The following is a 19,985-nucleotide window of genomic DNA, read 5'->3' on the forward strand; positions in this document are numbered from 1 at the left end:
AGCCTAGGTTAACTTTGCAGTGAAGAATGGGGTTAGGAAGCATTACTTCCATAGACTCTGGCAAAAATTCCCGTTGTGAGAATTATGGGTTTTTATTGGAAGCATTGGGTGCTGTTAGATGCTGAACTAGAAGGACTATCAATGATCCGACAATTCCTATGTAAACAATAACTGCCATGACACTATGAGAACAAGCTGTGACTGTGATGTTTGGAGATAATACCACTCTGCTATATTTCGACATGGTTAAACAGAAGCAGTATGTAGTATACAAGTAATCTTTTAACAGTAGGCAACAAACGCTTCCTTTTCCTTTGTAAATTTTGTGATTTCAACAAAAAAATATCCAGTTGGCATGTGGACTGAAATAGAATGATGATTATTGCAGCATTTTATAGTCAATCTTGCAACAGCTACAGGCTTGTTGGCATTTGAGTTTAGAAACCCTTACCTTAAAATGAGTAACAACTCACAATTTAATTCTTCTGTTTGAATGCCCCTGCGATTGTCTGATTTTAAGACACAAACGCCTCTGCATTGTTTTAACATTGTTTGTTACTATGTAACTTATTAAGATTTGTTTCTTGGCTTTAGATCTTTTCCTTGAATCAAAAACCGACCTTTTATTATTTCTAAGTCAGTGCTATCCAAAACCTCTGTGTTCAAACAATGTGTGTATAAACCATTTATAGATCCATGAAAAAGTATATATTTCCACAATATCCTTGCTTTTGAAAATTACAATGTTGCTACAAACACTGACAAATATTTTGAAAGCTTTTCCTAATGCTGATGTTCTTGCTTTGCAGGCTCAATTGTTTTATGAACAGATAACAGTGGTTTGAAAAACTAAAGCTCTTAAATCAAATTTTTCCAGCAGTGATTTGTACATGCTCTTTAAAATTTTATTCCTCACAATGGATACTGAAGCTTTAAATATTAATGTGATTTTAATATTGCATAGAAAAAGACAGAAGGTTGAGACCTTCTTATATTTTAATATAATTCCTACAAAGTAAGTACCAGTTATGCATTATCAAGGCTTGATTCAGCTAGTGGCACATCAATGAAAAATAACAAATCTGAGCTCCGTGCCATGAAGAATGTTGAGCTCCTCTTTCATTATTCACTCCAATCTCATAACTTTGGTGGCATACAAGGCATGAAATGCATTGTCAAAAATATATAGTTCAGAATACAGTGCCATTAAATATTTTATCCAATTGGCCACAGTGCTGCCAAAAGGATTGAACTTTAAACTGAGCCCTGTTCTGAAAAAAATGACACTTCGGTGTGCTTTCCAGCTGTTTCTGCAGATAAAGGTTTTTTTTATCAGCATTTTTTTTTAAATCCAATGAAACATGGCTGTTTTTTCGGTGAGGGTACAGCACATTGGTTTACTACCATCTTATAAAGAGATTAAAAAAACAAACCCACTAATGATGCCATCTCTCAAACTATTGTTGAACAGTTAAAGCTGGGGTTTGTGTGATGCCCTCCTTTTTGACCTAAAAGGAACCATGAAATTAGCTCCTCTTAAGGCAAGTTTCATTTTTTATATCAGACATTTACTGTCTGATTTTGCATTTTTAAAAAAAATCTTGTATGATTTTAATCATTTGGGGGAATTCTTCCCCTGGGGCAGGGGTGTCTGTGGTGGTGTGTTTGTTACGAACTGGAGGCCTACTCAAGGAGAGTACTATGTAGGAATTAGCTGTGTAGGAGAGTACAGTGAGGAGGTAAGGTTGGACCAAGGGAGGAATGGGGCCAAGGGGTGTGCTGCAGTGTGGCTTTCCACCCTGTGTCAGCATATAGTGCATGAAACGGCTTCTGCTGAGTGGATGTATGGATGGTCCCCAAATTTTTTTGGAGGGGGGAAGGGCGGATTCAGTTATTCAGACTGGCTGCTGACATGAGTATTTAGGCCGTCATTAATTATTGTTTTATGGTGAAGCATCTAGGATATTTTCATAGGCATGGTGACTGAAATTCTCAACACCCCAGAAAGGCTGAGTGAATGAGCTTTGTGCTAGGGAACTATGTGGGGTCTGGGTGGATATGAAATCCTCCCAGCAATCCATAGAGAGGATAAGGAGACACCAGTGTAGTCTGTCCATGAATACTAATTGGCTGCCCTGTCCACATGGGTTTGGGATCATTGGATCAGCCCAGTTTATGCACTCACTGCTCATATTCCTGATTTACCTACAGTCCCCACTTCACTCTCTTGTAGAATAAGCTGTAGTGGTGATTGGCTTCATGGCCACAGGTGGGTGCAAAGGTGACTCCACTTGACCTTACTATCTACTGCAATGTGTGGTGGTTCCACTACATTTTGGACCCTCTGTCACTACAGTGGGGAATGGGCAGCATTAACTTTCTCTCTGGTCTGCAGCTATCATTGTATTATCTACAGACGCAGCAAACTCCAGTTCCGGAACTTAGGGGCCTCTGCTGAGAATTATTATTATTTGTATTGTGGTAGTGGTTAGAAGCCCCAGTCATGAACCAGGACACCAGTGTACTAGGCGTTGTACAAAGAGAGAACTAAGGGGTGGTCCATGCTCCAAAGAGCTTACAGTCTAAGTGTAAGACAAGTGGAGACAAATAATGAAACAATATTGGTCAGCGTGATAGGTGGTGATCTCAGAACATCAGCTACCTAACTGTTGTCAAGATTTTTGTAGGCATCATGGCAAAGGAGAGTTTGAAGGAGGACAATGAGATCATTTCACAGTGGTTTATGGGACGCTTCTCCCAAGTGTGAGGGACAGCATGTGAGAAAGCATGAAGGTTGTCTTCTTTCATATGCATCATAAATTGATGGAAATTGTTCAGCCATCTACCTGCTACATCATCAAGAGTTGGAAGGTGTTGCTGCCTGCCCTCCAATCTGCTGTTGTGCAGTCCTCCACTGCATGTCTGACCATCTGCATTGCTGACCTGCAGTCACGTTGTGGCAGCCAATCTGGTTGTTAAACAGCCTGTTAAGCCTAATCCAGGACCTGCTTCTTTGGTTGCAAACAGGTGGATGTAAATTAGGGCTTCTGAAGATCATCACCATGTCTATCTCTCTATCCCAGACTTGCTGCCACTCTGCCAGGATGTAGCTGTCAGCCATAATATACCATTGTTCTCCCGAGACTGGCAATGGGCCTGCAGCACAGGACATAAGTGCATGAACAGCTGCTGCAAAAGGATGTTGCAATCACTCATGACAAGTCAGCAGAAACTGCAGGTGTAGGCTTTTCCTTCTGGAGGTGGGCACCTCCTCTTGTGGGAAGTGCGCATTCTTTATCCGCATGAAAGGTGGCTTGTTTGAAAAATCTAACAAGTAGGTGCTGGAGGCTGCATGGAGAATTCCCCACCTGATGTTCAAACCTGGGATTCCATTCAAACACACCTGCTGTAGTGGAATATAGAATGAGAGGCAGTCTCCTTAGACAGCTAGGTGGTAGCTCCTTTATAGCTTTAAAGAGAGAGACTAGCATCTTGAAATGGTGATCTCTCCAGACTGTCCTACTTAGCAGTAGTTGTAGATTCCAGATAGCCTTCAGAGTTAGCCCAAAGTAAGTAGTACACATAGCAATAGTCCGGAAAATTGGCTACTGTTCCCATCCAACCTCTTGGGCAGAGTCCAGCTTTGCCAATCTTCATAAAACAAATATTCAAATAAGGGTGACTTGTTTGTTAGCAGCTTGCTCTGATGGCCAATAGTTGCTGTAATCATACTAATGAACTTCCTCTCAGGAACTGATTCCCTAGAGGAGTGGATGGTCCTATCTAGAAATGTATATATTCTGGGCCTCCAGAGCAACACTATGTTGCCAAGCAAATTTAATGGGGGCTAGCTATCAAATTATGATCCAGGAAATGGAAACTTTTTCGGAGTAGATTTTTATTTGTATGTATGTTTGGGGTGGGGAGTGTCATTTGGAATGCTGATAAGGCTGGAGCTTTGGGCATTCTTTTTACCAGGTCAGGATAGGGCAGGAGAGATTACAGAAGGCTGATATTTATATTTATAGCTCAATGAAAATTGGCTGAAGTCCAAACTATGACCTCATGCACAAATCTATTGTCTATGCAGACACATTCGGTGCACTGGGCAGGGATTTCATTTCACTACAACAGAAGTTACTAACAATACCTTGTCATTGCAATTTTTCACACGTTTTCAAGTTTTTCTGTTTTCAATATCTGAGTAAACACATCTCTCCAACCCACTGCCATAGGCTACTAGGCTGGAACAGCTGAGTCTCAGCTGCAACTCAAACATAATGAAAAAAATGAAAACATAAAAGAGCCACTTAATGGCCACAGCCATTCCAATAGGTCCTAGTCCCACAGGCATTGCAAGTTTTGTAACAACCTGGCGAGAGTGACATGATATTGCTTTTACTTCTTTTGTTGCTAGTGCTACCATCTCTGGTGTCACTGGGGAATTGTCCAGCAAAAGCACTTCTGAAAATAGTATGACTTTCAGTGTTCAAAGACACTTTGAGAAAATCAGTGATACTTTTGAACAACACAAAATCCACAGTCCTTTTCCTTTTCCTTTTTCCATCCAATGAGCTATTAAAAGACTTCTGTATTAAGGGAGTTGGTTAAAGTAAATAGTAAACAGAGGGTATGAGTTCCAAGGTATTTATTGCTGGGCAAGTAACTGCATCCATTTTTCTACCCACGTGTTTTCAAATATTTAAACAAATTCACTCAAGCTGTTGGTGCCACTTCTGAGTTCAGTTTCTGCAGTCATTCTTGCAGTTGAATTTTGCTACTCAGAATGCCTGCAAAGTGAATTTTAAGTTCACTTGTGTTCAAACGCTTTTTGAAAGTAATTTTAAAAAAAAATATTTTGTGGTCATTTGCACTTAGGAACATGATTATGAGAGTTCTGTTCATCCAGTCTGGGAACAGGAAGGATATTGTGTAATTTATTTGACAATCAGAGCTCATAACAACAACTGGAACAGCAAGCCATAGTGTAAACGAAATTCATAAAAAATGTCATTGGATAATTTCCCCTAACAAATTCAAGAAAATAGCAATCTCTTTGAAGGAATAAAACTCCCTTTGATTTCAATGAGAGCAAAATTAGGCCAATGCTGATTACCTTTGAAAATCCCACCCTATGGGTATGTTCTTCTCTTACATATATGTCCATGAACTTCATTCAGCTCTAGCTGAATATGCAAAAATTCAGGCAGCAGCCTACCCATAGGCTAGTATGAAAACATGCAGCTAACCATTACAATACTATGATTTTACCCTTGATTTACAGAATTTAAATGGGGAAAACACTTTAAGACAAAGAACAGCTGAGTAAATATTTTTCCGTCCAGCTTCTGCTGATGTCCACAGAGTACAAGAGCAGGTGATCATTATTTTTATGATATATTTTCATTACTAATACAATAACTGTAGTACTTAAATATAATGCCATGCTCAGGGGATGGTGGGCACATGGGTGTTAGAAGAAAGAAAGTGGTTACCCTTTCACCCTTATACCGCTAAATCCAATAAAATGAAATTAGAGGTGTGGGAGGATAACAGGATTATTGTAGAATCATCATTTCCTTCAGAATTCATCCTTTAAATTTGACCTTTGCAAGAGTTCATTATGCCGGCATTCATAGACCATGCTCATAAGAAAAAGTCATCCTGAATACCTGAGAGCTGCTGAGCTAACCGAATAAACAACTGCAGTGTGTAAGTAACTGTATGTTTAAAATGTGTATAATTTCAAGTAGCAATGCCAGAGTTTTCCTAGTGGTTTTTCTTTTTTATTGAGTGTGTTTGTACACATACAGAATTACAGTGGAGATGCAAGGTGAGACTGTAAGACAGCGTGGGCTAAAAAGATAGCAATAAACATTCCATGTAGCCATCTGTACATTTTCACGTTAGGGAGAAACCTCCACAGCTTCCCAGCTTTCCAAGTTCCTGGCCAAGATCAGCAACTGGATGAAAGTCAGCTGGCTGCAAATTTATTCATGAAAGACTGAGGTGATGTTTGTGGGGAGACTGAGCCACTCACCATCTCCATACTGTCAGCTCTACTGAGGGAGTTGCTTTTGAGTCATTAAGAAGGTTTTCATTAAGTCTGGTCTCAATTGCTGAGATTGCTTCTGGAAGAGATCAGAATGGCCATGAAACTCAGTATCGACAAATAAAATGTAATACTCATTTCCTCTCACCTAGCCTTCCCTCAATTGCCCCACCAAAATCAGATTTAAAATCGCAAACCTAATCTCCAGCTCCCATCCTGAAGCACCCAAACTCCCTACAGAATGGGGGAAGAAGCAAAAGATATTGAGTTGTTGGCTCAGGTCCTCAACTGGTGTAAATAAGCATAGTTCTGTTGACTTCAGTGGAGCTGGACTGATCTATACCAGCTGAGGATCTGACCCCTTGTGTTCACTTTAACAAATGTGTAATGCACTAAGATCTCATGGTGATGGATGAGTTCTGTGAAGCTAGATGGGCACCTACCTTTGTAAGGCACTGGGAGATCCTCCGATGAAGAGTTCCATATTAAGAATTATTATTTTATTATTAATGTGTTGCTTACAGTTGCAGCTTTTGGTTCTGAGGGTGGAATGACAACATAAAGACGTATCATAATCCATACATTGTTGTTAAAGGATCTAAACAGGCGTGCTTGGTGGAAAAAAACTACTTTGAAAAAAATGCAACTCTTGCAACATGTTCAATCATCAAAATATTCATTATTGGCTTAAAAATGAGGGGCCAGACTCTGCATCTTCTGTGAGCAGAGGGTAGCAAAAGCACCCTCAGGGGAGTGAAGTGTGAATGGGGAGAGTACTGGCTCCACTGAAAGCCCACTCTTTCCCCAATCCCATGGAAGCCCTTTTAAGGGTGCTTTGTGAAGACTGAGCACCAAGGAGAGGACAAGAGGAAATGGCAACATTAAGTCCCCATTATATTCTTCCCACCTTAGCAACATGTGGATTCCCAGGTTAAGTTAAGGATGACCTGTCACCATTAACTCGTGCCAGTTCTCCCACAGCTATGTGAAATCTTCTCCCCTGAGTGTTTGAGGCAGTGACCTGCGGAGAGCCGATGGGATCGTTACAGAAATCAGGCTGCCCTGCAGGGTACGATGGCCAGGAAGCTGTGAAGGTGCAGGAACTCTAGGATGACCTGTTTTTCAGAGCCCAAACTCTTTGCTTGTTCCATACTAGGCAAACTTTACCCACCTGAAGGAGTGATCAGGCAGGTAGTCGACTGCACTTATGCATACGACTTGAAAAAAAAATACCAAGCTACACCACATCTTATGATTTATAGAAGAAAGTATGTGCAGCATCAAACTTCACACACCAGAGGAATTCATAGTACCTGTGATATGTCACAGCATAATACATGTTTGCAATTACATGGTACCTTCCATCCACTAGAGGCACCGGGAAATTAAGTGATTTATTCAAGGTCATACAGGAAATATGTGTCAGAACCAGTCATAGAAGCCTGGACTCTTGATCCTGAACTGTGAGTTAACCACAAAACCATCCTTCTGCTTAAGGAGTTACATGGATTTCCTGAGGAGAGGTGCCTCAATGGTAACAGAAGCAAGTAATTGATGGGGTGCTGCTGTGTTTTACGCGTTGGTGGTGACATCAGGGAATCAAAATTAAACTGAGAATATTAAGAGTAAGATGAACTCTGCTGTTACAACACATAGATTAGTGCTCCACAAATAGATGTGATAGGTAAACTATGCTGAATGCCCACCTGACTCTCACTAATTGGGGCATTCAGGACATAATCCTACAATTACTTTATTTTTATTAAAATATATGTTGATCACCTGTAGACATGATTAATTGTTATTCATTATGAAAAATATTATCCTTTCACTTTTTGGCAGATAAATAACTTTTACAAATCCACAATTTACTGATTCATTATGTAGTAAGTACAGTAGTTCATAATTCCATCGTAAAGGGATTTTCCAAAAAAGGAATCAGATAATATTGATTTAGATTTTAACAGTTTAATACAAATCTGCTTTTATGTTTCATATTTTCTCCTGGGCACATACATATTGTCCTGCAAGTGAACAGTTCTTTTCATTAATATTTGTGGAGTCGACCTTCCAACCCCGTATTTGCATGTGTAAGGATAAATCTCATGAATAAGGGTTTGCAGAACTGGGGCCTCTGATCGTTCCATTTCCTCTTTAGAAAGAATTGGATGTCTTGCAAATTTAATGCATTAAAATTAGCCAGCCTCAAATTGGTGCTGTCTGATTTGCATTTTTTTTTGTGGACTTCATTATAAAATTCAGATGGAAATCTCTTTCAGTAACCTTAAAAGTCCTTTCTTTGGAAACTTACTCTAAGATTCTTTTAATCTGAGACTTCTTTTTTCCTTCATTTTTCTGTAATTAAAAAAAAACAATTAAAACTGAATTTGATTAAAATTAAGGATGGTTTAAAACTAAGATGGATGAAGATTAAAGCAAAGATTGAGGGCAGTGAATATTAATTATGATTGGAGATGGTACTCGTTGGAAGCCAGATCTTATTATTGTTACTCAGGGCTTGTCTACACTGCCCTACAGCTTGGGGTGAGCCCTGAAGTGCTGCGCTGCAACTCCCCCATGTTGATGCTGTAGCCATGAGCTGAAAGGTTACTAGTAAAAAAATAACTTCAGTCTAGTGCTGCAAGAAGCAATTATTGAGTTGCTCCTGATCATAAGTGTTACTTTCACACTGCAGAAATGTAACAGTAGGGTTTTTCATGCATCACAGCACTCTAAAGTGCTGATCCTGCAAACACGTATCCATGGGAGTCCAATTAAATTCAATGGAACTACTCAAGTGAGTAAAGTTACTCACCTGTGTGAGGTTTCACAAGATCCACCTTGATTTGAATGTATCCATATCTTTGGTTATCATAATACTGCACAGGATATAGTATTGGATTAATTAATGGCAATCAAAATAATAAAAAAAAAATCAAAATCTCACATCATTAGTAAAAACAGATGTCAATTTAACAGCATTTACAAATAAATATATTTGAAAAAATCCTTTACCTATCTGTCCAGACATAAGTTTAGGGCTCTGCTTCTTCTATTGTAGTCAATAAGGGAAATGATTATCTCAGTTACAATGACTCAATCTCACTGAAATCATAAGGGTGATTAGAGGAGAATTTGTCTTGATTACATCATTTTGCAGTGCGCAGTGGGGATCAAGGACATACACCTCCCAGGACTATTTTAATGTGATTATATTTGATTCTGCTCACATTGAAGTCAATGGCAAAGTTCCTATTGACTCAAAAGGTTCAATCGTGGGCCCTTAGCATTATAATGAACTCTTGAGGGAAAAATGCAGAACCATAAACTCAGGCCTTGGCAGGTAAAAAGTTTTTTGGTCCATCTTTTGTGACTATTGAGGCTCACTCCTGCCAGGTGACTTCAATAGGAGATTGATCACATGTTTACGGTTAAGCAGGTTCTTCAGTGTTTTGCTGGATTGGAGACAGACTGCTCAGAGCTTTGCAGGATTGAGCTCTTGGAGATAAGGTTTTGTGTGATGTAACCTCAGTTCATTGGCACCCTCTCTTCTAAATTTCCTTTGTATTTTGCTTCCCTCCTAACACAAGTAGCATTTTTCTCTCCAAGGGAGACTACTAGTAAATATAGGTTACTAACCAGTTATCAGATACAAGGAACAGGATAACATTTATCACAGATATGCCTAGCCAAAACCAGCTGTGTTTTGTGTCCTCTATTCATATGCAGTGTGGTAATTTATTTGAAATTACCTTCTTTTTTTCCCATGGCTGGTAGCCCTAAAGATTTCCATGTGTTCTGCAATTACTTTTAGTCCCTTACTTATTATTTCACCTTAAGGAATGCAGCAACCTTCCTTCAGTAATGGGAAGAAATAAATCCACTAGAGAAAAAGTTAGCATTGAGCTGAATATGCGCTACAGGGGAGAGCTAAAAGAGATATTCTCACATGGTTTGGTACACAGATGTCCTAACACAACTCTGAAAGCTTCAAAACAAAAGGAGAAGATGTGCTCCTATGTGTACCTTGGATAAACATAAAGGATTCAGCTGTCTACATCGGATTTTGCAGTTGAGATGAAAAGCAGTGTCTTTGTTTTAGTGAAGTAGGGTTGTGCATAACTGTTTGTTTGAAGCTTACAGGAGCCATTTTGTAGTCATTCTGTTCTATGTTTCTTTGTTTCTGGACCTTTCTATCAATTTTTGCCCCCATGTCTTATGTTGATTGACATTTGCCAACCTGATTAATCAGGTTCGGTTTTAATTGGAGTTGCTCGTTTAAATTCCCTAGTCAATGACTAAAATCTCAAATGATCTTTTGTCCATGTTTTGAAGAACAATATTTTGTTTTTCTCTCTCTAGTTCAGGTTGAATTTTGCCTTGACTATAGAGAGGGGGCAGGTGTTATTTCAATTAGATGTGACAACCAACCTTGGTTGCAGTTCTGAGCACACTTATTTGGCATTGTTGATCAATATCCTTGTTAAGGGTTGCATTTCAGAAGGCGAGCCTCTTTTCTAGGCAGAATGGGTGCCAGAGAAGTTCCCACATAATGCACTTATGTAACACAAATGCAGGAGTTACTGGGTGAAATTCTATGGCTGGTGTTATTAAAGAGGTCAGACCAGAAGAACTAAGGTCCCTTCTGGCCTTAAAATCTACAAATCTATTTTCCATCAACCACGCAGGATAAATACTTTAAAACCAGATTTTGTATTCTGTTTTCATAATAATTTTTAAATACTTGACTTTAGTGGGAAAATTCTCGTTTGTTTTGCTCTCCATTTAATAAGGTACAGCGTGACCTGACTCAGTTTGTGATTTACAGCACTCTGCCCATATTATATACTATTTCTTTTTCTTGCTATTTTGTTTTACTTGCTTCTGCTAATTCTTGTTTGTAATCTATTTTCCCCACTCATATTGACCTCACTCTTCTCTACTTACAAATTTTGCCTTTTATTTATAAATTTTTTCACTTGAGAAGAACCAGATTTTTTTAAGCTTCCCCCCACAGTCTTTCTGCCATATATTGGCTTTGATTTTTAATGTCGTGCATTTTGAATAAGAGGCCACAGCTTCAGAATGCGGTCTTTTAGAGATCATCATAACATCTGCCTATCACTGTTTCCAGCTATGATGTTGCACTTGCAAATATACTAGTCAGTATCAAAAGCAGAGTGGCAGGAGCCAACATGAGTTGGAAGAGTCAGCCATAAGCCAGTGATCTTCCCTATCTGTCTGATGTAGAACACATTAGTATTTGAGATTACTCTGCACAACCTGTTGGATATGATTTTGATCTCACTTCAGTTTTACAGTGATGTAATTCCCTCAAGTCCAGCAGAGTTACTCTCATCCTGCAGTGTTGTAATGTAGATCAATGTAGAACCTCCCAGGTTCCCATCCACTTTTGCTTCCCCTACTAATTCTTCCCGGTTTGTGAGCAGCAGGTCAAGAAGAGCTCTGCCCCTAGTTGGTTCCTCCAGTACTTGCACCAGGAAATTGTCCCCTACATTTTCCAAAAACTTCCTGGATTGTCTGTGCACCGCTGTATTGCTCTCCCAGCAGATATCAGGGTGATTGACGTCTCCCCTGAGAACCAGGGCGTGCAATCTAGTAACTTCTGCGAGTTGCCGGAAGAAAGCCTCGTCCACCTCATCCCCCTGGTCCGGTGGTCTGTAGTAGACTCCCACCACGACATCACCCTTGTTGCTCACGCTTCTAAACGTAATCCAGAGACTCTCAGGTTTTTCTGCAGTTTCATACTTGAGCTCTGAGCAGTCATACTACTCTCTTACATACAGTGCAACTCCCCCACCTTTTCTGCCCTGCCTGTCCTTCCTGAACAGCTTATATCCATCCATGACAGTACTCCAGTCATGTGAGTTATCCCACCAAGTCTCTGTTATTCCAATCACATCATAATTCCTTGACTTTGCCAGGACTTCCAGTTCTCCCTGCTTGTTTCCCAGGCTTTGTGCATTTGTGTATAGGCACTTGAGATAACCTGCTGATTGCCCCTCTTTCTCAGTATGAGGCAGGAGCCCTCCCCTCTCACGCACTCCTGCTCGTGCTTCCTCCCGGTATCCCACTTCCCCACTTACCTCAGGGCTTTGGTCTCCTTCCCCCGGTGAACCTAGTTTAAAGCCCTCCTCACTAGGTTAGCCAGCCTGCTTGTGAAGATGCTCTTCCCTCTCTTCGTTAGGTGGAGCCCATCTCTGCCTAGCACTCCTCTTTCTTGGAACACCATCCCATGGTCAAAGAATCCAAAGCCTTCTCTCCGACACCACCTGCGTAGCCATTCGTTGACTTCCATGATTTGATGGTCTCTACCCAGGCCTTTTCCTTCCATGGGGAGGATGGACGAGAACACCACTTGAGCCTCAAACTCCTTTATCCTTCTTCCCAGAGCCACGTAGTCTGCAGTGATCCGCTCAAGGTCATTCTTGGCAGTATCATTGGTGCCCACGTGGAGAAGCAGGAAGGGGTAGCAATCCGAGGGCTTGATGAGTCTCAGCAGTCTCTCTGTCACATCGCGAATCTTAGCTTCTGGCAAGCAGCAGACTTCTCGGTTTTCCCTGTCGGGGCGGCAGATAGATGACTCAGTCCCCCTGAGGAGAGTCCCCGACCACCACCACCTGCCTTCTTCTCCTGGGAGCGGTGGTCGTGGAACCCCCAACCCTAGGACAGTGCATCTCATGCCTTCCAATCAGTGGAGTCTCCTTCTGCTCCCTTCCCTCAGACGTATCATCTGGTCCACTCTCCGCATTAGTACCTGTAGAGAGAACATGAAAATGGTTACTTACCTGTACTGGCATTGCTGGTACATGGACGTTCCCCTTTTTTCTTCTGGAGGTCACATGATGCCAAATTTCTTCACCGTCCTCCTGTCCCCAATGTGCAGCCTGCTCTGAATCTTCAGAACCTTGTGCCCATAGAAGCATATCCTGACATCTGTCCAGGAAATATTCAGTTTCTCTTATGCAATGCAGGGTCGATACCTGTTGCTCCAGACCTTGAATGTTCTCTTGCACTTTGTACAGACAAAGTCGCTTCTGTCCTGTGGAATAAAGACAAACATAGCACATCCAGTGCAGGTCACAACAGCTGAACACCTCCCATCCATATTACCTTCCTTCTATGAGCTTCCTCAGGAGTTATAGTAATTACTTACAGGGACAAACCATCCCGATGTGTCGAAAGAATAGTAAATATGGCAGGCGACCGGCTTGGCTTAACAGTGAAATCCTTACTGATCTTAAATACAAAAAAGAAGCTTACAAGAAGTGGAAGATTGGACAAATGACCAGGGATGAGTATAAAAATATTGCTCAGGCATGCAGGAGTGAAATCAGGAAGGCCAAATCACACCTGGAGTTGCAGCTAGCAAGAGATGTTAAGAGTAACAAAAAGGGTTTCTTCAGGTATGTTAGCAACAAGAAGAAAGTCAAGGAAAGTGTGGGCCCCTTACTGAATGAGGGAGGCAACCTAGTGACAGATGATGTGGAAAAAGCTAATGTACTCAATGCTTTCTTTGCCTCTGTCTTCACGAACAAGATCAGCTCCCAGACTACTGCACTGGGCAGCACAGCATGGGGAGGAGGTGACCAGCCCTCTGCGGAGAAAGAAGTGGTTCGGGACTATTTAGAAAAGCTGGAAGTGCATAAGTCCATGGCTCTAGACTGTTCTAAGTGGTAGCAGATGACAAAACAAGGAGTAATGGTCTCAAGTTGCAGTGGGGGAGATTTAGGTTGGATATTAGGAAAAACTTTTTCACTAGGAGGGTGGTGAAACACTGCAATGTGTTACCTAGGGAGGTGGTGGAATCTCCTTCCTTAGAAGTTTTTAAGGTCAGGCTTGACAAAGCCCTGGCTGGGATGATTTTAATTGGGGATCGGTCCTGCTTTGAGCAGGGGGTTGGATTAGATGACCTCCTGAGGTCCCTTCCAACCCTGATATTCTATGATCAGAAACAATTCTATTTATTTGTTTTATCCCTCATTCCTTCTTTCACTATCCCTTCCTTTGCCAATCCCCATTGCCTATATATTTGACTAATTTGGTAGCAAGATATTAATTTGAATAATGACAGGACCATGTCTAAATTTCTGCAAGGCATATGGGAAAGTTATGATGGTGTTTAATGCTAATGAACAGTAATAGCCAAAATTGTGCCACTGAGACACAGTGCTGCAGTGTGGAGTGCACATCATACAATTCCTCTTCTGAATTCCTGGAGAGGAGATCTGGTCCCATGGTTAAGATCCTGAATTGGGATTTGGGAGATCTGGGTTCAGTTTGTGGCTCTGCTACAGACTATATTTGGAAAATCCCAATGTGTTTCAGTTCTCCATCATACCATGGAGATGGTAATATTTCTTTACTTCATAACATGTTGAAAGGACAAATTCATTAGTGTTTGTGAGGTACCTTGGTGATATGGGCCATAGAAATACCTATATAACTAGAGATCTTTGGTCTGGAGGGGAGTTATTGCAGAGTACACCATCCACAATCTGTTCTCTCTACTTTGTCCTGGCTTTCTCCTCCCTTTTTGGGAGATGTGCACCTCAGGAGTGCATGGGTGGAACTGTTCCTATGCTTCTGGGAGCGCAGGGATGGCAATTTGTCCTTGGTCATTGTGGGACTGCATGGTAAGCTTAATCTGACTCAGTATCTCCAAACCTATTTAGTTCTGTACAAACAATGTGGCTTTTTTGATATCTTATTATTTCAGCCAATTCTTTCAAACTTTCTTCCTAACAAATAGCAAAATAGGCTGTACAAAACTGCTAACAATTTCAGACTTCAGAAGTAGAGTTAACACGGTGCTCCCACATTTCTTCACAGCTTTTCATTTTCTTTCACCAGAACTATTTTCAAAACACAACCAGCTCAGATGATTGCCACACATTCACTGCAACTTTCACTTAATTTGCTCACAGTCATGGGAATTAGTGTAGCCCCAGGAGAACTTATTCAGCACCATTTATTAAGATGCTTTGCTATAGAACAAACTGCAGTCTTTCCAGTTTCCTAGCAGGAGGAGCATGAGAGTTCTTGGAGCCTGGGAATGCTGCTACGAATACTAATAGAAGAATCTTCCTTCTGATGCTCATATTTTCCTGATTTTTTGTAAAGCTATCCCTAATGTCTGTAAAACATAGATGCTTTCAATTTCGATTATATCTATCTGTGATCTTTTCCTGACTCTTGCTTTTGCTATAAGTGGTATTTTTGCAGTAAGACTACTCTCAGTCATCTCCAGTATCTTCTTACAATTAAAAGGATATGCATTAGGTGATTGATGTAGTTCACAAAGATGGCTCCCTGTGGGGGACATGAGTTTCTGCCTCTGGGCTAAACTCAAACATCCTAACAATATGTGACATCAGCTATAGAAAAATATCTGTTTTGGAACCCAGAGAATGCACATAGTTTTTGTCAGATAGTATGTCTTTTCGCTCTGGGTCTCAGAACCAGAAGGGGAATGTTCAAGTTGTTGACTTGCTGTGGAGGCTCTATTTTTTATACAAGAGGGGACACTTGAGTACTTAATCTTAGGACAAACAAGTGATGAGACTCAAGGCCAAGGCCTTGATTTAGGGAGAAAAACCATTTGTCTGAATCCCTCTCTTTTTTAGCATCTTATCTAGAGGGAAGTTAAGCATGTATCTTTTCTTTATGAGGAGTAAGAGAAACTTTTCTGCAGAAGATTGAAATCCCATGACCATTCCTTGGGCCATGGATAGTCAATTATTTTTTGTCAAGGTATAGCCAAGGTCCAGACACCAGAGTAAATAATAAAAAAAATAACAATGGTAATAATAAGTAAATAAAGAGATTCTGGGGTCCATTCAGAAGCATCTGGTGGACCAGATTTGGCCTGCGTCCACCTATTGACTGTCCCTTCCTTAGACAATGAAAATTTTGTTCAAAGGTTAATGGTGGAATTTGTACAGGTGGTTACACATCTTTTTTCAATAGCCTGAATTGTTCCCTCTTTCTCCTACTTAAGGGGTTCCCAACTTTTTTTGGCACAACCCTATTTTAATGAAGTATTTCCTGCCAGGACCCCAGACAACATGGAGGCCACCATTTTGCAATACAAAATGGCATCGTCTGTACAGCATGATCTCACCAGCACTGTACAAGTGAGGTCATGTCATTTTGTAGAGCAAAATGGTATCCTCTGCACAGTTTGACCTTGTACATATGATGTGTGTGAGGTCACGCTATGGAGAGGAATACAGTTTGTAGAGCTAAATGATATCCTCCGTGCATCATGACCTCACACGCACCGTACACGTAAGATCATGCTGTGCAAAGTATAATGTCATCCTCTGCACTCTAGAGAGTGCTGTGCTCCCAACTGTTGGGGTCATGACCCACAGTTTGGGAACTGCAGCTCTACTTAAACACAACAATTAAAAAGAATTTGCTAAGGCTCCTGTCACAATAATGATAATCTTTCTGAAGTCTTAAATATTGTTAATACTGGAAGAGATTTTCCAAAGTGCCTATCAAAAGCCAATGGGACTTGTGCTCCTAAATCTCTTAATCAATGCTGAAGTACTGTTTAGGAGGTTGCATTGGTTAATGGAATCCGGCTGGGACTTAGATCCAGGAACTCCTGAGTTCTAGTCCCAACTCTGCCACTGAACTGCTGTGTGATTTTTTTTTTTTTGAGCAAGTCACTAAAGGGAAAATTTTGAAAGCTACCTAAAGGACTTAAAGGCCTAAATCCCATTCTCAGAGACGTCTAGGTGACAAAGGCATTTTTGAAAGTGGGACTTACGCTGATAAGTCACTGAAGTATTTTAAAAAAATTTAGCCTCTTTTTCCCCATCTGTAGAAAATTGATGATAATACTTACCCCCATACCTTGCAGGTTGTTGTAAGAAGGAATATTATGAGAAGTAAAGTGTTAAGCATTATTATTATTGTGTATGACATTGAAAAACAAACAAGTAGTTAGTTTCAGCTATCCTTCAGCATACCATTATTTGCATATGATTAAGAAGAGTGGTCAAAATTGTCAAAACAATTTAGCTTTACTCAGCACTTTCACTCTTGAGCCACAATGTAAGGCAACAAGCTTAATATCAAGATGACAAAAAATCAATTATAGTCTGAGGCCACACTGGGTGAAAAAGATACAATTGATCTGTTATTTGTAGATAATATTGTCCTATCATTTAGAGGTCTACAAGAAAAATGTAACATAAAACCTGAGTCTTCCACAATGCAGGTGAGTGACCTAACCACTGGACTGTTTGCTGTTCTGGGTTGGCTAGTTCGCGCTCTCTCTCTTTGTCTTTTTTTTAAATTCCATCCTGGACCTGAGAAATCTTCCTGATGGAAGATTAACTGAAACTGATACATGTCCTTGCAAAGTTTTGGTTTTGACAAATTGGCATTTTCTGATGGAAAAAATGATTAGTTGAAAATGTTTGATTTTGATTGTTTATTAAATAATGCACCTGAGTTTGTGAAAGCTCCTACCACTTTAAGTGCACAAATTATGTCCATACAAAATGAACAGGCTAATACCACCTAAATATGTAGTGGTACATATGGTAAAACAGGTGGGTTTTAGTCATGTGTTTTCTTTGAAGGAGGAGACTGACTGCATAAATTACTGGGGAGCACGTGGGTGGCATGCAACATGACGTAAAGCTGTAAACGTATGAAGGAGACAAAGTGAGTGCTTAAGAGCAACACTTAAGCTGAGTAGAGGGAGCAGGGATGATGAGGAGATTAACACAGAGATGCAGGTAGGTCCTGTGTTATGGTGCCTTCAGGATGAAGAAACTCAGGAACTGGAGAGAATGTTGGCAAAGGAAAATAACTTTGGTGGCAGATTTTGAATGGACTGGATCAGGAAGAGTTGGATGCAGGAGAAGAGGAAATTTCAGAGTAATCATAAGAATTTGGAGAATATGTGGGTGTGAGGGGGAAAGGAAAAGAGAGGAGCCGAAGTTCACTGTGTAAGGTGAGAAATGGTGATGTGGTTTATAGACAGCAATAGAGAAAGGAGATAATGGTGAAGGGAAAAATGGTTTAGGTGGGAAGCTAAAAAGCTCAGTGTTGGACATAAGCCTAAAATGAGAAATCAGATATGAGGAGCAGATGGAGACGTGTGTCTGGATGGAGATCACGTCGTCTCCTTATAGTTCCCACAGTTACCATAACCACATCCAGCTGGTGACTCAAAATTTAACCCACCACTCCTACCCCCTATTCTTTTCATTGTCCCTCCATTCAGGTGTCTTACAAAAACTAGCTCTTCCAGCTGAAAGTGTAAAAGAAGAAAAATTGATGGCTGAAAACAAACACCACCACAACCCCATGACTCTTTTCTCTTCTCTCACCCAGATAGGTGACTATTTACCGAGGGAATTCCCTTATGAGAATTAGCAAAATTGACTTTCTGTAGGTGGTGTATATAGTCTTAAACTGATAGATTGGTTCTAATCTCTTAGAGGAGAAAAATTCAGATGTTATAAACTTCAGCAGTGAAGTCCATGGGAAGATCCTCATGGACTTCAATGGGCTTTGGACCAGCAGCAGCATCCTATTTCAGACTTCTTTCCATTTCCCTATAAAAGCTCCTTCCCATTGCTACCCATCCCCCTACAAAACTGTGTGCAGCATGATGAAAGCCCTGAAATGCCTTTACCAGAGCTGGGCAAATGCTGGAAAATTCATTGGGAAAGCAATTTCACCTCTTCCTCCCACCCCCATTTTTTTTTTTTTTTACAATTTAAACTTTTATCTTGTGTCATTGTGCTCCTTCTGCCCCCTTCCCCCCCTTCCCTTACGTACCTGGGCAGGGTTTAGGCACAAGATATCCTCTAGTGTTTTGGTGTTTAGTTTACTCACCTCTCTCTGTTTCTCTGTATTATTCTTTTCCCCTCCCTTGCGCATTGGACTGAGAGAGACCACAATGCAGCTGCTTTCTCTCTAAACATGACCTTTTCTTTCAGCGTTTCCAGATGCTCCTCCACTTCCAAGACTGTATACTGTGCTATGCTAAAGGTTCTGTTTTCAAAAGGGCATTACCCCGCTTCCCAAATCCTCCTGTCAGTAGGGAGCAGGTGGGCAATTTGATATTTTTTCAGTTTTTTTCTTGATTCACTGATGTTTTTTTCATTTTTTAGATATATTATTTTTTCATTCAGTCTTTAAAACATGTCCCCTTATTTTCTGGTACAGCTCTCAACCCCATTTTCATTGGGATTTTTCGATCACAGAAATAGCACTAGACTACTCATTCCTACTCCCACTTAGCATCAGTTGCTGCCTTAATTTTTATCATGTCTAAGTTATTTCAACCCCAAAGAGTAGAAGAAAATCAGATTTTCTTCTAAAGTGTTATACTTTAATTATGGTTCTTTTATCACTAAAGTCTCATTTGAAAACTCCTCTGAATTACATATTCCTTTATAAATGTGCCTGGTTTAATTATTGGAACTTAGTTGATCCACAAATGTTTTCAGCACATTTGCGCTTTGATTTATCATGCTCTTTGAAGTACATGTAAACAAACCCCATTAGCTCTAGTATTTCCACAGTGGAACAGGATTTTCTTTTTGTTTTGCAAGGTTAGGCACTGTGGTGCTTCGATGTAGAATCTAGTGAGATGAGTGATAGTGCTCTGCAGGACAAATGATTGCTGACTAAAGAAAAGAAGAGTAACAGAGGGAAGAAGAATAAAAATGTTGCAGGGCTGATGACTGCTGCTTTTTCTCACCCCCACAAAAATAAACTAACTTAAACCTCAATCAGACTTCAATTCCACACCCTGAATTAAGCAATCTGCTAGAGCAATAGTGCTCATTTGAGTAGTTACTATTAGAAAGTTTACGCTTCCTGTTCCAACCCCATCTTCCACAGCAGGCTAGCTGTACTCATACATTCCAGGGTA

Source organism: Natator depressus, chromosome 1 (assembly GCF_965152275.1).
Source record: "Natator depressus isolate rNatDep1 chromosome 1, rNatDep2.hap1, whole genome shotgun sequence".
Taxonomy (NCBI): Eukaryota; Metazoa; Chordata; order Testudines; family Cheloniidae; genus Natator; species Natator depressus.